Here is a 22,710-nt window from a genome sequence, read left to right as displayed (position 1 = left end):
TGAATTGCAGCACTCCATGTTTCCCTGTTCTTCATTAAGTCTTGGCGTTTGCTCAAAATCATGTTCATTGAGTTGGTGATTCTATCTAACCATCTCATTCTCTGCTTCTTCCTTCTCCTTTTGTCTTCAATCTTTCACAGCATCATGGTCTTTTCCAATGAGTCGGCTCTGTCTTTTAATTGGTTCATTAAAACATTGATATTCAAAGTGGTTAATGATATATTTGAATTAATATCTACTACATTTGTTACTCTTTTCTATTTGTTACCCCTATTCTTTGCTTTTTTCCTTTCACTTTTTTGGGCCTCTTGTGATTTTACTTTGGAATTTATACAATTCCATTGTCTCTACTTTCTTAGCATAACAATTATACTCCTTTTTAAACTTGTTTTAGCAGTAGGCCTAGAATTTGCAACACACATTTATAATAAATATAGTTTCACTTCAACAGCACTATACTATTCATGAGTAATGTGAGTTTCTTATAATAATAAATTAACATAATTCATCCCTCTTTTCTTTTGTATCATTGTTATCATTAATTTCATATGTGAGCATACATTAGCTTATGTATATGTGTATGTATGAATATATAGACACAAAAGTAAGCATAGTCAACAACAGTGTTGCTATTATTACTTTAAGCAAACTATTCTCTATTAGATCAATTAAGAATAGGAAAATAAAAGTTTTTAGTTTTACTTCACTTATTTCTTCTCCTATGCTCTTCCTTTATTTATGCAGATCTGTGTTTCTGATACTCTAGCACTATATAATACACCTCCAGTCTCAAAAATCTTGTGTCTTGTTCACTATTTTGTATCCAGCCCCAAGAAGAGTCTCTAAATCTGGAAGGCACATAATGAACATTTATTGATTGAATGAATAAGGAAATAAACCATTATCTTATAGAAAATTTCCTTTGCCTTCATCACAGATGTCACACTCATATCACCATTAAAGGACCTAAGAACAATGTGGCTGCTTATGTGTTCCAAGGAATGGATATCTTTTTAGCATCAAGTGATATTTAACGAAATGGAGGGAGAACACTATTAAATGTTCTCTTACCCTGAACCTATGCAGATGTTTGCATTCTATAATATGTCATTTCTCACCTAGAGACCACAGTTACAGATCATACACAGAGTTTTAAGACTCTTTTAAATTGATGTTACAATTCCTTTTAAAATGCTAATCTTCAATATTTACAAAAGTGTTTTAATCTCCTCATTAAATACAGTAAAAAAATTACAAATAATCAAGTTTCTCTGAAACTAAAAATCTTATGAAAATCCAAAACTCTAAGAAACAGAAGAGAGCTGGGTGTAGCATTTTTTATTCACTTCTTAAGGTTCTTGGATATACCCTCATTTCCTTAAGGTTATGAATAAAAATGAATTTTACATTACAAGCACAACATTTCAGAATAAACTGGGGAAATGATTTGTACTATTAAAGCACAGCCATAAGAGTCCTTTTTAAACAGTGAATTATTTTCCCTGCCTCAATTCTGATTATTATTGTAAATCTTTAATTCGGTTGTTGAGAGTACATGTAGAAAACCCTTGGCATAAAATTTCAAACGGACTTGTCATCTGTAAAAGGAAAACTTCCATTTCTACTTTCACACTGAGGGTAGTTAATATGCCATTTTCTTAATACTTTGAGTTCCATAGAGGAGGATATCTATATAAACATATGATATTTTAAAGAAGTTTTGGAACATTAAAAAATTGAGAGAAAAGGTAATAATAACAATGATGGCTCTCAGAATTACAAAAAACCATTTTTCTTACCTAGAGCCTGTTAACTAGTATCAAAGATCAACAGGAAGAAAGAAAATCAGTGGCATTTGATTATGATACTTTTTGTGAATAGAGGGTTAAAATGGAAATAAGGATGTTTAATATTGGAGACTATATTGAAAGCTACTAGACAAAATATTTGTGCATGCTTAACGGACCATTTCATGAAGTTTAAATGCTGCAGTTTTTCACATTTGCCCAACTTTTGGCATCCAAGAATAAGGAAGCTGTTTTGTCTATGAAAACCTCTCATTTATACAAAGATGGACTAAAAAAGAAAAATCCACAGTAGAAAATTTTGCAACCTACTGAAATTAATTCAAGTAATTTGCAGACATGTTTATTCATCACAGCAGTTTCAGAGGTGTATATTATTATCAATTGGCCTGTTCCTATGGTGAACAGGAGTGAAGAGAAAGAGCTTTCAGAGAGTAAAGTGCTTCACCACAGAGACTAGATTAACTCTTTATGAACAATGGGTCTCATGTACAAGTAACCACTTCTATGGCGTGAAGTGGTTTCCTAGAGACTAGGTAAAGTTAACTTATCAGACTGTAGATATAATGACAAAAATAGCATAATTTCCTTCTTCTTCAATTGATTTCTAGAACACGTTTTGTTTGTATAATCATTGATTCCAAATTTAAAACAAACAAATGTGCCTGTACACAGAGAAGAAAACCTAGTTCTGTCAGAAGCAACTGAATGAAATAGTTCGCTGGAATGAATGTTTTTGTCTCATGTTCATTCATTACCTGATTCTAAGGCAGACTTCTTTGTTTTCATTTTAAAAGATTAGTTATGGTATATTTCAGTTCTAGCTCAATCTATTTTGAAGTTACTTAAGGAAAAAAGTGCTTTTTAATATGTAAAAGAGTTAGTATTCTTTATTTAGAATTGAAATATTAAGACATAGTAACTTAAATGTTACTACTGAGTTAAGAGCACTGTTTATATAATTTGTTTTTCTTAAATTCCTTTTGAGGTTTCTGAATTTTTATCTTCTTTTTATTATATTATTTTTGACATCTTCTAATTTAGCGGGATATATTTACCAAAACACAGCCATTTGTCATATTTGGATAATTATAAATCTATGTCTTCTCGACTGATGTTGAAGCTGAACCTCCAATACTTTGGCCACCTGAAGGGAAAAGTGGACAAATTGGAAAAGACCCTGATGCTGGGAAAGATTGAAGGTAGAAGGAGAAGAGAATGACAGAGGACAAGACAGCTGGAAATCATCATCGACTCAATGGACATGAGTTTGAGCAAGTTTTGGGTGATGGTGAAGGATGGGGAAGCCTGACGTGCTGCAGTCCATGCGGTCACAAAGAGTTGTATAGGACTGAGCGACTGAACAACAATGTCTTCTATGAAGTGTTTCAAAAGCTTTAAAAAATGAATAATTTATTTAAATAGCTTATGGTCTTGTCATCTTTTAAAATTATGAATATGCTTATTACTCTCATGAATACAAATATGTGTTTACATATATGTATGCATATGTGCCATCCTTTGTCACTCAGTGATGTCCAACTCTTGGTGACACCATGGACTGTAGCCTCCCAAGCTCCTCTGTCCATGGGAGTTCTCTAGGAAAGAATTATGGAGTGGGTGGCCATGCCATCCTCCAGGGGATCTTCCCAACCCAGGGATCAGTCCCAGGTCTCCCACATTGCAGGCAGATTCTTTACCCTCTGAGCCACCAGAGAAGCCCATGTATCCATATCAGTTCAGTTCAATTGCTCAGTTGTGTCCAACTCTGCAGCCCCATGGACTGCAGCTGCCAGGCTTCCGTGTCCAACCCCAACTCCCAGAGCTTACTCAAACTTGTGTCCATAGAGTCAGTGATGCCATCCAACCATCTCATCCTCTGCTGTCCCCTTCTCCTCCTGCCTTCAATCTTTCCCTGCATTAGGGTCTTTTCTAGTGAGTCGGTTCTTCGCATCAGATGGCCAAATTATTGGAGTTTCAGCTTTAGCATCAGTCCTTCCAATGAATATTCAGGACTAATTTCCTTTAGGGTTGACTGGTTGGATCTTCCCGAAGTCCAAGGGAATCTCAAGAGTCTTCTCCAACACTACAATTCAGAAGCATCAATTCTTCAGTGCTCAGCTTTCATTATTATTTGACTTTCACATCCATAAATGACTACTGGTAAAAGCATAGCTTTGACTAGATGGATCTTTGTTAGCAAAGTAATGTCTCTGCTTTTTAATATGCTGTCTAGGTTGATCACAACTTTTCTTCCAAGGAGCAAGTGTCTTTTAATTTCATGGCTGCAGTCACTATCTGCAGTGATTTTGCTGCCCAAGAAAACAACGTCTCTCACTGTTTCCACTGTTTCCCCATCTATTTGCCATGAAGTGATGGGACCAGATGCCATGATGTTAGTTTTCTGAATGTTGAGCTTTAAGCCAACTTTTTCACTCTCCTCTTTCATTTTCATTAAGAGGCTCTTTAGTTCTTCTTCACTTTCTGCCATAAAGGTGGTGTCATCTGCATATCTGAGATTATTGATATTTCTCCCGGCAATCTTGATTCCAGCTTGTTCTTCATCCAGCCTGGCATCTTGCATGATGCACTCTCCATATAAGCTAAATAAGCAAAGTGACAGTATACAGCCTTGATGTATTCCTTTCCCTATTTAGAACCAATCTGTTGTTCCATGTCCAGTTCTAACTGTTGCTTCCTGACCTGCATACAGATTTTTCAGGAGGCACATAAGGTGGTCTGGTATTCCCATCTCTTTAAGAATTTTCCACAGTTTGTTGTGATCCACACAGTCAAAGGCTTTGGCATAGTCAATGAAGGAGAAGTAGATTTTTTTCTGGACTCTCTTGCTTTATCGATGATCCAACGGATGTTGGCAACTGGATCTCTGATTTCTCTGCCTTCTGTAAATCTAGCTTGAAAATCTGGAAGTTCACAGTTCACATACTGTTGAAGCCTGGCTTGGAGAATTTTGAGCATTACTTTACTAGCATGTGAGATGAGTGCAATTGTGTGGTAGTTTGAGCATTCTTCAGCATTGCCTTTCTTTGAGATTGGAATGAAACTGACCTTTTCAAGTCCTGTGTCCACTGCGGAATTTTCCAAATTTGCTGGCATATTGAGTGAAGCACTTTCATAGCATCATCTTTTAGGACTGGAAATAGCTCAACTGGAATTCCATCACCTTCACTAGCTTTGTTAGTAGTAAGGTTTCCTAAGGCTCACTTGATTTCGCATTCCTGGATGTCTGGCTCTAGCTGAGTGATCACACCATCGTGGTTGTCTGGGTCATGAAGATCTTTTCTGTACAGTTCTTCTGTGTATTCTTGCCACCTCTTTCTAATATCTTCTGCTTCTGTTCTGTCCACACCATTTCTGTCCTTTATTGAGCCCATCTTTGCATGAAATATTCCCTTGGTATCTTTAATTTTCTTGAAGAGATCTCTAGTGTTTCCCATTCTATTGTTTTCCTCTATTTCTTTGCATTGATCACTGAGGAAGGCTTTCTTCTCTCTCCTTGCTATTTTTTGGAACTCTGCATTCAAATGGGTATATCTTTCCTTTTCTCCTTTGCTTTTGGCTTCCCTTTTCACAGCTATTTGTAAGGCCTCCTCAGGTTACCATTTTCCTATTTTGCATTTCTTTTTCTTGGGAGTGGTCTTGATCACTGCCTCCTGTACATTGTCACATTCGTGACAGTGTATGGATATACATATATACAAATGAAATTGGTTCTTCTCATGAGGTGGCCAAAGAATTGGAACTTCAGCTTCAGCATGAGTCCTTCCAGTGAATGGTGAAAGGCCAGTGTGTAGTAGGAACTCAGTATTTTTATGTATATCTATATCATCTATGGGGCTTCCCTAGTGGCTCAGATGGTAAAAAAAAAAAAAAAAAAAAAATCTTCTTGCAATGTGGGAGACCTGGGTTCAATCCCTGGGTGGGGAATATCCTCTGGAGAAGGGAATGGCTAGCCCCTCCAGTATTCTTGCCTGGAGAATTCTATGGATAGAGGAGCATGGAAGGCCACTCTTCATGAGGTCAGAAAGAATCAGACCAGACTGAGTGACTAACATTTGCACTTTTATTTTGGTGCTATATCTAAAACTGTACCTGTGTCCCTATCTGAAATGAAATTCTCAATAGTGACAGTTTTAGCTAGCTTTCATTGCTATTGTATCAGTTCTTTCCAACAAATTTTTAAAAATTTGTCCCTCACTACCAACTAGTGGACTAAACTTGAGAAATGAGGCATCAGTGACATAGAGAAAATGAAAAGGTGTGTCTGATTACAATGACAAAGTTGCCTTAATAGCTTATGATTTAGTGAATTGAAACCCCTGCCTCAAGAATCCAGATTTTATCAGTTTTGTGACTATATTGCATTTGACCACTCTACACAGTAGGGGAAAACACTCACTTTAACTTTTAATTTTATTAACATTGCATAATAGTAAAATATGAATTAGTCTTTATCTATCTGTCTATAACTGTCTATCCATCTATCTCTATCTCTATGTATATTAATATATGTATTTTCATTTGAATATATGTATATGCAATATATATGAAAATATTTGCAAACTCATGTATACATTTATACCTTTAGAGATATAAATAGATGGATAGATCATGATAGATAAGATAGATAAAAGCTTATTCATATTTTACTATTATGCACTGTTAATAAAATTAAAAGTTAAAGTGAGTGCTCCTTATCCATAGAATTCTCCAGGCAAGAATACTGGAGGGGCTAGCCATTCCCTTCTCCAGAGGATCTTCCCTGCCCAGCAGTCGAACCCAGGTCTTCCACATTGCAGGAAGATTTTTTTACCATCTGAGCCACTAGGGAAGCCCCATAGATGATGTAGATACACATAACAATACTGAATTCTGACTACACACTGGCCCTTCCCCATTCATTGAAAGGACTCATGCTGTAGCTGAAGCTCCAATTCCCTGGGCACCTCATGAGAAGAGCTGATTCACTGGGAACAGTCTTGATGCTGGGAAAGATTGAGGGCAACAGGAGAAGGAGGTAACAGAGGATGAGATGGTTGGATGGCATCACTGACTCAATGGACATGAGTTGGAACAGACTCTGCGGGATAGTAAAAGACAGGGAAGCCTGACTTGTTGCAGTTGGTGGGGTTGCAAGAAGTCAGACACAACTTAGTAACTGAACAACTATGCACTGGCCCTTCACTGAACACTGTAATAAACCATATCTGAAGAGTAGAATCAGAAAGATGGGAAAACTTTGTACTTCCTTTACAGTATTCAATTGTTTCATTCTTTATTTCTTTGTTGTCCCTTCCCATAATGGTTTTAAGACTCAGTATGACTTCTTACTAAGACTCCTGCTTCTCCTCTACACTTATCACTGGTAAGGTTAGAGGAAGAAAGATAGGGGGAAATAATTTTTTCTTGAGTTTTTAAAGTGTGCAATAGCATTTTTTAATGTGAGGCTAAAATGTTCATGAGTAAAAGCTGGGAAAAAGTAACTAGGGATTTCAGTAAAACTAAATGACAAAGAAGAAAGTGATGACAAGATGAAGCTGATAGCTCAGATTAATGGAAATGATGAAAAGTTGCATACAGATAATCAAATGTGGCTCATATAATCAAATGCTTGCAAAATAAGGACACTGACAAAATAATCCTACCATTTTCATTTAGGTTTGAATAAAATATTTCTTCGTATGTTTCTTATGTTAATGGCATATTGCTTTAGCCTTAAAAGCTCCTAAAATTGTAAACTTGTCATCATCTTGGATTAATTTCAGGGAAAATCTATGTGAGCATAGATGTCTAGTAAAGGACATGTGCTGGGCCTGAAAATAATAGTACAGTGATAAAGTAGATATTTATGACTTTATTATTAATAGTATTTTTGCAATTATTTCTCTATGGCATTAAAAAATCAATCAAATTTTTATAGAGATGATACAAGAGCAGTGTTTTAAACAAATGAAATAAAAGAAAGGAAAATCATCATTTTAGCATTTCAGAAATCCACCTGTATCTTTATCCACTCATTGTTAGTACCAGTGTAATAAAATGCTCATGACTTGTCCTCAGGCTATAAAAAGTAAAAGAGGGATGCCATGCCCTCCTCCAGGATATCTTCCCAACCCAGGGATGGAAACCAGGTCTCCCGCATCTCAGGCATATTGTTTACCGTCTGAGCCACCAGAGAAGCTAATAAACTTGGTGAACATTAAACATTAAAACTTGGCACATGTTAAATGAATAGGACTTCCTTAGATCTGGGATGACCCTGCCTTGATTATTTGGCTTTAGTAAAACCCTCTAGTATGCTTTCTAGTAACTCCTCTCCTTAACGGGACAAAGTATTATGCCGCCAATGGGGCATGCTCACTCAAATGTCAGAGCCTTCTTCCAGGCAAACTGGATCCTCGAATGTATCTGTGGCTTCCAGCAGATAACTAATTTGCCAAAGCCATAAAGACATGCAATGTTTCAGAGTCTAAATTTGGATCTAATTATATAATTTGTGTTCTTATGTATTTTGTGTGCATAATTAGTGGTTTATGCAACCCTGCTATCTAGAAAATTTATGCCAGCATTTTAAGAATCAAGAAAAACAAAATTATCATTCTAAAATTTTCAATTTTTTTTCTTGTATATCAGTCTTTAAGTACTATCTTCTACTACCTTGGTTCAAAAGGTGATTAGACTCTGTCAAAGTTTAACCAGCTATTTTTAGTATTACTCTCTTCTGACCAATTTGATTTGATGATTTGAAGATCAGCTTGATTTTCTTAAATGGAATAACTTAATTTTGTTCAAGCAGGTAACAGGCACCATGCATTTTGCCTATAAGACCACATTAAACTACACTATGCTTATTTGCCTTGAATTTCTATTCATGTCATTATACTCTTATCTTTTTATCTTCCACTTTCTGTGTCCCTATAGTTAAGATGTAGCCCTTGAAAGAAACATTTGATTTTATTTTTATCCATTCTGTTGGTGGTTTAAATGGAATATTTAATCCACTTATTTAATATAGTGACATGTATATGTAAACTTAGCATTTGTCTGTCTCACCTTTTATATTTTATCAAACATTTTATTACCTATTTCTTGCTTTTAATAATTTATAAATTACATTTTTACCATTACTTTATATTGCTATGGAAAGTATAAAAATGCAACTTCTCTATATTACAATCTGTTCATAAGCAAGCAAGTATTTGGACACTTTTAGTTGCCTTTTCCTCTTAGTAGACATTTTTCTTCTTTTCTGCTTTTTAAGTCATTATGTTATTAATTTTAATTCTATCTTTTATACTTTAAAGACATTATAACTACTACTACTACTATATTATGATTTATAATGTAGTCAATATTTTTTTAGATTGATCCATGTATTTAACATTTCCATTGCTCTTCATTCTTTTCAACATTTTCATGTTTCTAAGATCATTTTCCTTCTGCCTGCAGTATCCTCTTTATTACTCCTTTGGATTTAGTTTACTTTTCATGTTTGTTATTATGGATTTCCTTTTAATTTCTTCTTCTATTTTGAGAGAACATTTTACTGAACTTTTATTGCCTTTTTTCAGCACTTAAAAGACAATATACTGTTGTGCATTATCTTTACATTATTATTCTTAAGAAGCGAGATGCTTGCTGCTGTTTTATAAGTAATTCAATTTTATTCCTCTATTCACCTTTTAAATGTTTCTTAAATTATTTTTTAAGGTTCATAGAGACTTTTTAATATATGCTTTTATATTTTTTCATTATTCTCAGCCAGTATTTATTCAACTATAGTGCTGCCTTACTTTCTCTCTCTTTTTAGTCTAAGACTCTAGTTGTGCATATTGTTTCTAATCCCTTTTCATAAATTTTGTTTGTTTTCTCTGAGCATCATCCCAGATACTTTCACCCCATTTATCTTTCAGTTCAGTAATTTTCTCTTCTTTAGTGTCCAATCTCCTACCAAATGTATCATAATTTAATAATTTCATTTTTTTAATTTGTTGATGCTCCACTTAATTATATTTCAAAAATTTAATTTTGGTCATTTTTTCATAAATTTTTGAACTTATTTATCACAGCTATTTAAAATTCTATGAATAACTGCTAACTCTAAGCTTGTTTCTATTGTCTGGCATTTTTGTTACTGTTTGCTTGCATTTGTGGTATGTGTGTATGTGCTGTGTGTTTGTAGGACTGTTTATTGGTTTACCTATTAATTTTTGATTGAATGCTATGCTCTCTGTATGATACATAATATGGTGATGTGATCTTCCCCTGGAGATGATGTATTCTTTCCTTTGATAGGCTGATAGTGTTAGGGGGAATTACTGGATAACCATCTGATTAAAAGCCAGATTTTAATCATAAGAAATATGAATTTAATCATATACGAAATCAGATCAGATTTTTTATAAGGTTCCACTCATGTTTGGTTTACCCTGGCTCTTAAAACACATCTCTTCAAGGATCCCAAGAGAGAGCTATATCTCCTGAGGACTTTCTTTTTTAGCAAGTCCTGACCTATTTTTTTGTCTTCTAGAATGTGAAATTGTATAAAACTCCACTTTGCCTTTCAGAAGATCTTTACTTATATTTTAGGGCTCTTTTTCTGTGCTACTTAAGATTTTTTTCTAATACTAAGAAGCAAAATTGCTGAATATCAAGTTCACTTCTTTGAACTCCACTTTTGAATCAATACTTGCTTCCACAAGTCTTAGCACTTTGATAGCCTTGACTCTGTTTTATGATTCTCCAGCCCTTATATAAGTGCCAAAATTTCTGCTTTTGTTACTCAGACACTTCCATGTAGGCTTCTGTTTCACTTCTTGGAATCCAGTGTAATACCAATAACCAGAAATTACCCCAGGAGAAAATTCACTTCTGAGCCAGATTCTCCTCTGTTCATACTTTCTACTTTCCAATATCTTAGCTCCTTATGTCGTGATTAATTTGGCATCTCATCAATATTTTCAAACATATTTTTTAAGTGTACCTGGATTTCTTAAGTATTCTTGGTCTGTTGCAAGATAAATTGTAACCCAAAACAAAAGTTTCCAGAAAAAAAAAGAGTTACTGAAAGAGAATTATTAATTTGTGTTATGGTTGAAATGTATAGAACTAACAACAAACTTAGAAAAGACCTCTTGTTTAGATGAACAATTTGTCTAATTTTAAAATAATCTCTTTCTCAATCCCCAACTTAGAAGATTCATTCATCAAATAAACATAGGAGCATTTTTCTGCTTTCTTTAACTGTATTCCATCCCTAGTCCATGGAACTAATCCTTAAATTATTATTAAAATAAAAATATTGGATAATTGCTCTTTAGAGAGTAAAAGGATCTAATCTAAGGTTAGCTTATTTATTCTGAAAAGAAAATTGCTATAAATTTCTGTATAGTAGAAACAGAAATTTATAATAGAAAATAAAATTACTATACATTTTAAAGTCCTTCCTTATACTTCTTCTGAAGTATTTTTATTAGTTATCATTACAAACAAAATGTTTTAGGCCTAGTACTTGAATTGCTTCACATGTCCTCCTCTGTATTGGCATTAGGCACAGAAAGCTTATTTGCTTTCTAAATTCCAGTTTCATTCCTTCATGTTTTATTTGATAGAGTGGAACACAAAGATACCCCAAAGGGGACATAATCACTTGCATGTGTAATGATAAGACAGAGAAGACAGAGATATAAATTAAAATTGGGCTACAAGAATTTTTTTCTAATACTAATTCTGTTGACTTCAGAATTATTATATTTTAATAACTTTAAAACATTGTATAGAACTTATCTACTAATATTTTTTCACAAGAAAATATCTATCTAAAGAGGTGTTGATAGTTTTTTATTAGCATTCAGAGCTCAAAATAAGAGATCATTACTTTTAAAGTCTCCAATCTTGAAGTTCTTATAGTCAGTGATTATTTATGTAAGGGTAATTTTAACAGATAGTGATCATAACAAACTATCTAATGAAGTGTTCATTTAAGAGTTAATACAATAAATTAATTAAATAATACAATAATTAAATTAATACAATAATTTTTAATACTATGGTTTACCTATATCAAACTCCATCCTTTGATCACTACCATTCTGTACAAATTCTTTATTCCAATTATTTTCTTCCTATATATAGAAAACAAATTAATTCAAGTAAAATTAAGAACAAAGAACACATCTATATGGCAAGAATACCCACAGAATTGGTCTAGGTACCAGACTGAAATATTTAAATAAGTACTTGGTGGTGATTTAGTTGTTAAGCCGTGTCCAACTCCTGCGACCCCATGGACTGTAGGCTGCCAGGCTTCTCTGTCCATGGGATTCTCCAAGTAAGAATACTGGAGTGGGTTGCCATTTCCTTCTCCAAAATAAGTGTGTGTGTACGTGTGTGTGTGTGTGTGTGTGTATATATATATATATATATATATATATATATATATATATACACTTCTTTTGTCTTAAATGTGGAACTAGTTCTCTGCCATAAGTATAAAATTCTTAAAGAACTATGGTTTCTAAATACCCATAGACAAAGAATAAGAAGTAAACATCTCAATTCTTTGATGATGACATGTGACAAAAAAAGCAACTTATGGGGCTTAATATTTCCCCAGAGAAATCACAGTGTGTTTTAATGAAGGACCAACACAACCTTTATGTTGCAACACATAGAGGCAATTTGTAATTCCAAGTTTTGAGTAGTTTTTAAAGGTGAACAAAAACTATTTTCTTTTCACATTGAGCATCTTTTTATATCTACCATGTTATTTTTTTGTGCATATTGATTGCCATTTAGAAGCAAGTGAAAAATAACATTAGAGTGAACACATTGTAAAGACACATTATTTTCCACTGAACATATGTTTAACTTGTGTGAATTCCAATTTCTTTATTCAGAAGTTGGATTAACTATGTAAAGCCATGTCTCAAATACTACCCTAACTGTCTGCATTTTATTAATATGTGATTTAGTAAATGTTGACTGAGCTAGGGCTCAGACTGGGAGATTCTTAGTGAAATAAGAAGGACACCAAATGTGGTTTATGTAACAGAACTAAACTAAACACATTTAGTTTTCCAGAGGTTAACATACATACAAGATTTTGAAGAAAGTCACATAACAGTGTAGGGCCTACTTCCTGGTTTTATTACAGATTGAAATTGCCTAAGATAGGTTCAGTATTCAAAGAATTTCCTGGGACATGAACATGACTGGAAAAATAATTTTCAGCATTAAATTTGGTGAACTGCTGAACTTTGTTAATATTTTTTGCAGTGCTCAATTTAATTTTAATAAATTGCATAGCTCTGGCAGCAGAGCGAAGTCTAAAGATTGAAAGCCTGAATAGGTCAAAGGAAAAGTTGGCTTGCCAATGCAAGCCTGTTAAAACACTAACTAGAAAATTGGGCAGGAAAAACAGTTTAAAAAAATATTGTGAGTATCTTTGATCATCAGCTGGTTGAAAAGAAGTAATATGACAAACAGGAAATTACAAAGAATAACTATTTTGACTGTAGTGGAAATAGAGACTTAGGTAGCCACATTTCAAACCAAATGCAGAATATTTTCCTGGAATTTAAAGAAAAAGTATCCAGATGTCTAAACATTCTACTCAATGCAGCTCTTATTTGGAGTTTGGCAAGCCTTCAGAAAACTAGTAGTCAAGTTTAGTTGGAATGCTTTATCCAGCCTATTTACATAATTTCATACATATTTTATGCTTCTGCATTATGTTTGTTAGCAGTGGCTACATTTAATTGTAGGCTTTCTGCAATGTTATATTTGTTTATATGAATTATTTTATTGCTTCCCGTCAAAATGCTTTGTGGATAAACTCAAACTTGTGAACCACTACTGCAAATGATGGTGAAGACAAACTTACATAATAATATCATTAAATCTTCTAATAAGTGACTCCATATAATTGCACCATACTGCCCTCAAATAGGAAAAATTACACTCCCAAAAAAGAAATGGAGATACTCTCTTATTTGTAAACCTTACATGAATGTGTTTATTTTTAGGATTTAAAAACACTATGTAAGAAAAATTTGCTTCAAGGATATAATACATCTAACAGTTGGATTTAGTGTAATTACATGATAAAACTTCTCTTAAAAAATTATATTATGAAAAGATAAAAACACACAAAAAACTAGCAGGTGCTCTATAAATGATTGTTAAGAACAGAAACAAAAATAGCAAATAAATCATTTATTTGTATTATCTGATTAAAACTTAATAACTGGCTATCCTTTGTGCTAAATACCACAATCATGCCAATTTTTAATATGAAAAAGCTTAGCCATCTGGAGGTTTAATGCAATGCCGAAGGCCAAAAGTTTCCCAGGTGGTGCAGTGGTAAAGAATCCCCCTGCCAATGCAGGAGAGGCAAGAGATGCTGGTTTGATTCTCAGGTTGAGAAGATTCACTGGAATAGGAAATGGCAACCTGATCCAGTATTCTTGCCTGAAAAATTCTATGAATAGAGGAGCCTGGCAGTCTGCAGTCCATGGGGTCATAGAATTGGACATGACTGACTGACAAAGCATGCAGCACAAGGGCAAAAACTAGTAGAATTTAGATTCAGTATTCAAATCCATTTAGTCGGACTTTAGAGACTTTTAAACACTCTGGTAAAATATATATATATATATATATATATATACATATATATACATACATATATATAGAAGAATAAACAAAACAAACACAAATAACAAGAAAGCAAAAAGATGAGCAAACAATTAAGCCAAATTAGTTGGAAAAATGACCACAAATGCAGGAATCACATTCATATATTTGTAGGTGCATGCAAGAAGCATTTCTTAGGTAACACTAGAAAAGGACAGAAAAGAATCAGAATAAACAATTCCTGATGTTGGGGAGTTGAGTCTAGGTGGCAAATATACCCATCAACATTCTTCATTGGAAGCAACAAAAGCAAGTGGCTTATTTAATAAGATAAGAAATGTGTTGAAAGTATATCATGCAGTTCACAGATAGCTTGAGAATGCTGGTACACTGGGATAGGCAACAGTTAGGAACAAAGACTATGGAGATAGAATCCTAACACAGAGCCTTTTCACTGATGACTCTCTGTTATCTTTACTAGATCCTCGAAGCTGCAACACCCATCATCAATTGGACAGGCACTCGATGCTGTTCCTTTGCTCTGGTAGTGCTAACATTGAGTGTTGCTAGTGTCCTTGCCAGTGAAGTAGAATCACTGTATCTGCTTCTTTGCATCACCGCTCTGATGCAGAGCCTTGGATAGCTGATCCTTCTTATCCTGCCCACAAAAAATATTTGCAAGGAAGCCTAAACGTGAACATGAGTGCTAAACTGCTTCAGTTGTGTCCGACTCTGTGACTCTATGGACAGTAGCCCACTAAGCTTCTTTGTCTATGGGATTCTCCAGGCAAGAATACTGGAGTGGGTTGCCATGCCCTCCTCCAAGGGATCTTCCCATCTCAGGGATAGAACCTGTGTCTCTTATGTCTCCTGCATTGGAAGGACCCATTCTATCTTTAAAAGGCTCTCACTGATTTATTCAGGATATGCTCCCTTTTGGTTATTTCAAAGTCACCTGATTAGAACTGCAATTCAGTCACTCAGTCACGTCCGACTCTTTGTGACCCCATGGACCACAGCACGCCAGGCTTCCCTGTCCATCACCAACTCCTGGAGCTTACTCACACTCATGTCCACCGAGTCAGTGATGCCATCCAGCCGTCTCATCCTCTGTCGTCCCCTTCTCCTCCTGCCCTCAACCTTGCAAAGCTCCCTTACAGTAGTGTGTAGGCTAATGTTGGATAGAATAACACTGAGAAGTTTCATGTGTGCTGTCATTGGCTGATGTCTCCCTACATCCTTCAAGTGTCACTAAAGAAACTCTCTTATTGTCTACCCTAACTGGAAACCTATCAGAAAGGGAATTCTTAGTAATGCAGTTCAGCCCACCATTTAGACACATCACTAAAGTCATTGGAAGTGACCTTTTGTCAATCTGGTATATGTACACATATCTTTAAGCCATATTGAGTCTTCGACTAAAGACAACAAAGTGATACTTTCACTTAACATTACACAACTTCCTACACACACCAAAAACATGCTAAACTTGTCTGTAGAAGGGATGTGGATGACCTTGAACATAAATATTCATGCACTCTTTTTATTGCTGATTCATATTCTCTCTTTAATGTTTTATAACTTAAATACTGAAAATAAATCTATTATTTTATTAACACTTTATGTTAGATGATAAGGGGAAAAGATGAGAAAGATAAAAATAATTGGCTAATATATATGCAGACTAAATCCAAATAAATAGCACAGAATTACAATTATTACATAGGTCTTTGTATCTGCAACTAGCCATAAGAGTAGAGCTGATATGTATAACTACTTTTTCTACTACCCTTTCTATATCCCCTTTGATCTCAGTAAATACTCCAGCTGATTATGTTTCTTTGCCCAGTGGGTTGATCCACATTTTCATTTTCAAAAGGTATGGGCCACAGTCTTGCCAATTGGACTTTAGATTTTCCACTTACTTTAGTCATAAGACAGAATATCACCTGTATTCCAGATGCACTTCTCTTTACTCCCCTTGCATAATAACAACTCAATTTCCCCTTCATGGTAACGTCAGTCACCCCAGGCAGCACAGCAACTCCTTTCTTTTCCTGTTGATTCAGAGACATAAGAAGACCAAAGTGTCCAGATGCCAGTCTAAATTTCCAGCTTAATAGAATCAATGTACCTCCTGGTGAAAGTATTTCTCCCACTGAAACTAAGACCTCTAGACTAGCAGAGTCTAGTCATGGGTGCAGGAAAAAAATTATTTTTCAGCAGATCATAAGAAGGAATAGTTAGAGAAGCCATACCTACTCCCCTCCCTTTTTCCTGACTATGGGAGAAATAGGAGTGTATCTTAGACAGATTTAGAGCATATACCACATCTTGAAGGGCATCATTTCAGCCCTATAAGGTAACAGCACACATCTGACATGTAACTGGGACTTCAAAAGGCTATTCCACCTTTCTATCAATCCAACAGTCTGAGAATTTTGGAGAACATGGTAAAACCAGTAAATTCCTCGAGCATGGACCCATTGCCACACTTCATTTGCTGTGAAAAGGATTCCTTGGTCATAAACAATACTTCATAGAGTACCATAAGAGTGAATATGACATTCTGTTAGTCCACAGATGGTGGTTTTGGCAGAATCATTGCAGGCAGGAAGTACAACTCCATGTCCAGAATGCATGTCTCTTTCAGTAAGAACACAGTGCTACTCCTTCCATGAGGAAAGTAGTCCAATGTAATCAACCTGACACCAAGTAGTTGGCTGATCATCCTGGGAAATGGTACTCAATGTTGGCCTCTGATGCTGATAGGTTGGGCACCCAGCTGTGACTGGGTCAGCTGTCCAGGTCAGCCTTGGTGAGTGAAAGACCATGTTGCCAAGCTTATGCCTAATCTCTGTTCCTACCACTGTGGCCCCTTTGTTTAGGGACTCATTGGGCTATGAGAGGAAAGGCTTGAGATGGAGTCTGACAGCTATCTGCAGACCGAGCTATCCTTTCCAGGGGTTATTTACATTTTTTTCAGGTCATCTTTAGGGATCATTCACATGGGACACAAGTATCTTGACACTGTATACACATTCAGAGCAGGTCTCCATCCCAGACTTCCTTGCCATCAATTTTCCAATCATGTCTTTCTGCATCCTTAACCATCCAGCCAAACCATTGTCCACAGCTTATGAGTTGATGTAGATTTCTATCACAAACCCTCATTCCAGGCAAAATGAATAACAAGTGAGTGATTTGTTCTTACCACTTTTATAACTTCCTTTCGGAACTCTTCAGAACTTTATCAGAGTGGGGATGATGTAATGCAACTGTTGACTCTCAGGTTGTCCAGGACCATAAGTTATATAGACTTGAGTTTTTAGTTCTTCAGTAAACTGGTCATAGAGAACTTCTCATGAAACTGTATGTGTTGCCTGAGAGAAAAAGCAATGTATTAGGAGTAAGAGCCGTGGATGACTACTTCCATGCAACTTTCTTGTGCATTCAGGATATGTTTGAGACTGGTAGTATATACACCACTTTTATTGGATGATGAAGAGTGCTGCTATGCACTTCCAGTCCTTTGCCTGGGTGGGTCAGACAAACATCCAGTTCATGATGGAGAGTTCAAGTTACATGGAAACATGATCCACAGTCATGTCTCTGCTAAGGTCCTAAGCTTTTTTGCTAAGGCAAAATCTCTTTCTAAAGGGAGAAGGATTGTCTCCAGAGAATCTATAATCTTACTGCAACATCCTAAGGATATTAACTCTCTTTTACCTATACAGCCCTGCCATAGGCTCCAAAAAGCATCCCTAGTAGCAAGAAGTAAAAACCAGGCAGAAACTTAGGCACTGTGATTGAGATTCTCCTTCACTGTTTTACGAAGTTCATCCATTATATATTCTGTTTTCCACAGGATTGTAGAAGCTATTTTTCTAAGCTATCTATCTGTTAGCTTAGAACCTGACAACCATCCCCTTTCTTCTACTCTCCAAGAACATTTTCCTCATGATCTTTTGAACTCTCACTAGCTGGGGCCTAAAATGCTAGATTTTTACTAGCAGTCTGGTTCAGGCAATTTAGACTTTCTCTGTTATGCCTCTCAAGATTCTTCCCAGGCTCAACTAGCCTATATAGATCTTAGGAGTCACCCCTCTGTCCTAACAATGAGTTAAAAAACTGAAGAGAACTGAAAATTCAACAACTCTTCTTAGAGAAATTTGATCACACAGCAACATGCAGCCTGAAAATTTGGAGAGACAGACAGATTCAGAGAATCACAATTTACTGGAAACAGGAACCCATGAGGAGAAACTTCCACAGGAACAAATGCCAGGATAGGAAAACTTACACTGTAACTGCCTCATTACTGAAGGCTCATTGTGGACAGCTTTGTGAGTTAAAAATTCCAGGAGGACCAAGTAATCTATGTAGGACCACCCACACTTGTGTGAATTTTATTTTTTAAGATTTTTTTTAGTGTGGGTCATTTTTAAAGTTAATATTGAATTTGTCACAATACTGCTTTTGCTTTATGGCTGCAAGGCATGTGGGATCTTAGCTCCCCAACCAAGGACTGAACCTTCAGCCCGTGCATTGGAAGACAAAGTCTTAACCAATAGATGGCCAAGGAAGTTCCAACTTCTGTGAATTTCATATCCTGGAATTCTATTAAGTTCCCACAATAAATATCAGACACAAATTTTCCACATATTTCTGGCATGGAAAGTAGAGAAGGAACCATGTTGAAATATTTATGAGTATTCTATTCTTAACATGAGTTGCTCTCAGGGAAGCTATTTAACCAGAGTCTAACTTGCTTAGACTCTGGTGGCACTTGTAGTAATGCAGGTGGATATAGTGAGGCAAGTTCTATTCCTGGGTTACTAAGATTTTCTGAAGTAGGAAATGGCAACCCACTCCAGTATTCTTCCCTGGAGAACCGCATGGGTAAAAGTCTGGTTGGCTGTAGTCCATAGGGTCACACTGAGTTGGACATGACTGAAGTGAGCTAGCATGCACACAGCCTAACTTGGGGAAGCGAAATACCGAACTCCAGACCCCTTTAATCATCCTGTCCCATGTCAATAGGAGTGGGGAAGGGACAAAATTGAAAAACACTTTGTGATGGTCACTGTTAAGGGATACAGGATAACTCAAAGGCTGAGATTCAATCCTAGGACTATAAGACACTTTCCCTCCCTGATACTTTACCAGTATGGGGGTAAGTTAAAGATAAGCTCATGTTGTTGTAAATGGCATAAGAACACCTCCAAATATAATTAAAAAATAATTATAACCCATGTCACATACCGTACCTGTGGAAAAATGTTTTCACTGGATGATTGAAGCAAAGAAAGGATGATGCAAAATCGTTACACAGTATGCTATGGCTTGAATTGTATTCCAATTGTATTTTTATTTCTGTTCAACAAAAGAAGTATTTACCCCTTTCAAGATATAGAGGAAGTCCAGGACCCAGGTGAATAATTTTAAACTAAGTATTATATTGCTTTAATATCAATAAGATAAGAATAGTTTCTTAGGGGAAGTTATAGTTTTATGGCAAGAGCATTAAAAATCAAACTACACTCTCTGAGAACCCCTAAAACTTTTTTTTTTAATATAGTGTCATCTCTGAAGAATCTTTGTCTTTTCCCGTTATTTTCTCCTTTAGTTTTTTCCTGGCAATTACTTGGCTCTTCCTCATTTCAATCTTCTTTGTGGTTCATATTGTAATATTACAGACAACACCCAAGAGAAATGAGAAGAAGAAAAAAAAGAGATTGTATTACAGTCTCAAATAGAGAAGTGACTTAATTAGTTAAGTCAGAATTCCTTGTTTCTCTCAACTATCTTTTCTTTAAAATGGGAACACTCAATTTAGAAACTGTGTTGATATTTAGATAAAACCAAATGTTTCATATATAGTCATAAGATACTTTGAAACTGTCAAATTCTCACCTATAAACCTATATCTGCCATTTTTTTCAAGCTGTCTCTTCTGCTGGATGGTTTTCTGCTTTAAGTTTTTGTTTATCCCATACCTTTGTGGTGGGCCAAAATGCAGTTGGCATCATAATTTTGTTAAGGGGTTATGACTTTGTTAACACTTGTTCATTGGAGTATAGGTGCTGGATGGTGAGCCGCACTTGAATAGTTCAACAACAGATGACAAGAGAGGCTGAAATAGAGAGGTTTATTATTCGCAAGATCTGGAGGAAATATGTGACATGCTCCAGGGGCCAGTCACATGGGAACTTCAAGGCAGAGGGCAGTCAGAGAGAGAGGCAGAACTGGGGCAGGGGCACATGTCCTTATTAGGGTCCATGGGTGGAATGCTTCGAAGTTCTGGGGGTAAGGTTGGATTAGTCAGTTTAAATTAAAAAGAGAAGGGTTTTGGTAAACTCTGTAGAGGAATTTTGTCTAAGGGGAGCTCAAGGAGAAGGTCCTGGGAGGTGAGGAAGACTATTTCTCATACAAGAAGTCCTATTAGGTACTTATACTTGCTTGTAAGCCTGAGGGCTGTTATTTAGCTGTGCAGTTGTTTAAGGGGACTAGTGTTAGGCTAACGTCTTCACATGACTTGGCCAAAAGAAATCAATGCTGAGACATCAATGCCATAGAGTACCCTAGCTGAACTCTCCACATGAGATTTTTCTCACAGTAAGTTCCAGAAATGTTTGCTGTGTCACATCATTGATATCATTCAAGACTTTATTTGGAGATGTAATTTTGTTCAGATAAATTGCATACTTTGTTCTTCTTAGATGATACATTCTCATCCCTACCACCGCACCTCTACCACTACTACTGTCATCTACTATAAACAACTTTTGCATCATCAAAGAGATGCTTAATTCTTTGAAGATCCACTTGGGTTGTGATTGCTATAGGCTGTCTTTGACTATGCTTCCATTTTTTAAAGAATCTTCACATAATTTATCACAAGTGTAAGAATCACTTTTTCTATATTTACTCATGAAACTTTTGAATTTTACATATCAGCAGTATACATTGTTAGAAAAAGAGGGAAATTTTAAGTGATAGCTAACTTTTCTTGAGGTTACTGAAAAGTGTGCCAAAGGCTTTGACTGTGTGGGTCATAATAAACTGTGGAAAATCCTTAAAGAGATGGGATACCAGACCACCTGACATGCCTCTTGAGAAATCTGTATGCAGGTCAGGAAGCAACCGTTAGAACTGGACATGGAACAACGGACTGGTTCCAAATAGGAAAAGGAGTACATCAAGGCTGTATATTGTCACCCTGCTTATTTAATTTATATGCAGAACACATCATGAGAAACGCTGGGCTGGATGAAGCACAAGCTGGAATCAAGATTGCTGGGAGAAATATCAATAACCTCAGATATGCAGATGATCCCACCCTTATGGCAGAAAGTAAAGAACTAAAGAGCCTCTTGATGAAAGTGAAAGAGAGTGAAAAGTTGGCTTAAAGCTCAACATTCAGAAAACTAAGATTATGGCATCCAATCCCATCACTTCACGGCAAATAGATGGGGAAACAGTGGAAACAGTGGCTGACTTTATTTTTCTGGGCTCCAAAATCACTGCAGATGGTGACTGCAGCCATGAAATTAAAAGACACTTACTCCTTGGTAGGAAAGTTATGATCAACCTAGACAGCATATTAAAAAGCAGAGACATTACTTTGCCAACAAAGGTCTGTCTAGTCAAGTCTATGGTTTTTTTAGTAGTCACATATGAATGTGAGAGTTGGACTGTAAAGAAAGCCGAGCACCCAAGAATTGATGCTTTTGAACTGTGGTGTTGGAGAAGACTCTTGAGAGTCCCTTGGACTGCAAGGAGATCCAACCAGTCCACCCTAAAGGAGATCAGTCCTGGGTGTTCATTGGAAGGACTGATGTTGAAGCTGAAACTCCAGTATTTGTCCACCTGATGCAAAGAACTGACTCATTTGAAAAGACCCTGATGCTGGGGAAGATTGAGGGCAGGAGGAGAAGGGGACGACAGAGGATGAGATGGTTGGATGGCATCACCGACTCAATGGACATGAGTTTGAGTAAACTCCGGGAGTTGGTGATGAACATGGAGGCCTGGCGTGCTGCAGTCCATGAGGTCACAAAGAGTAGGACATGACTGAGGGACTGAACTGAACTGAAAAATATGGATGCAGCATTTCATTTTTATTTTTAATATAAACCTATGAAATGGTATTGTCAATATGACTGATATACAGTTACCAAAACTGAAGCCTCAAAAAGCCAGGAAAATTGCCCAAGATAGTTTAGTAAGCAGTCTACCAACTCTA

This window comes from Cervus elaphus, chromosome 21, assembly GCF_910594005.1.
Source record: "Cervus elaphus chromosome 21, mCerEla1.1, whole genome shotgun sequence".
Classification (NCBI taxonomy): domain Eukaryota; kingdom Metazoa; phylum Chordata; class Mammalia; order Artiodactyla; family Cervidae; genus Cervus; species Cervus elaphus.
The sequence above is the reverse complement of the archived record's forward strand: the minus strand, read 5'-3'. Positions refer to the sequence as shown.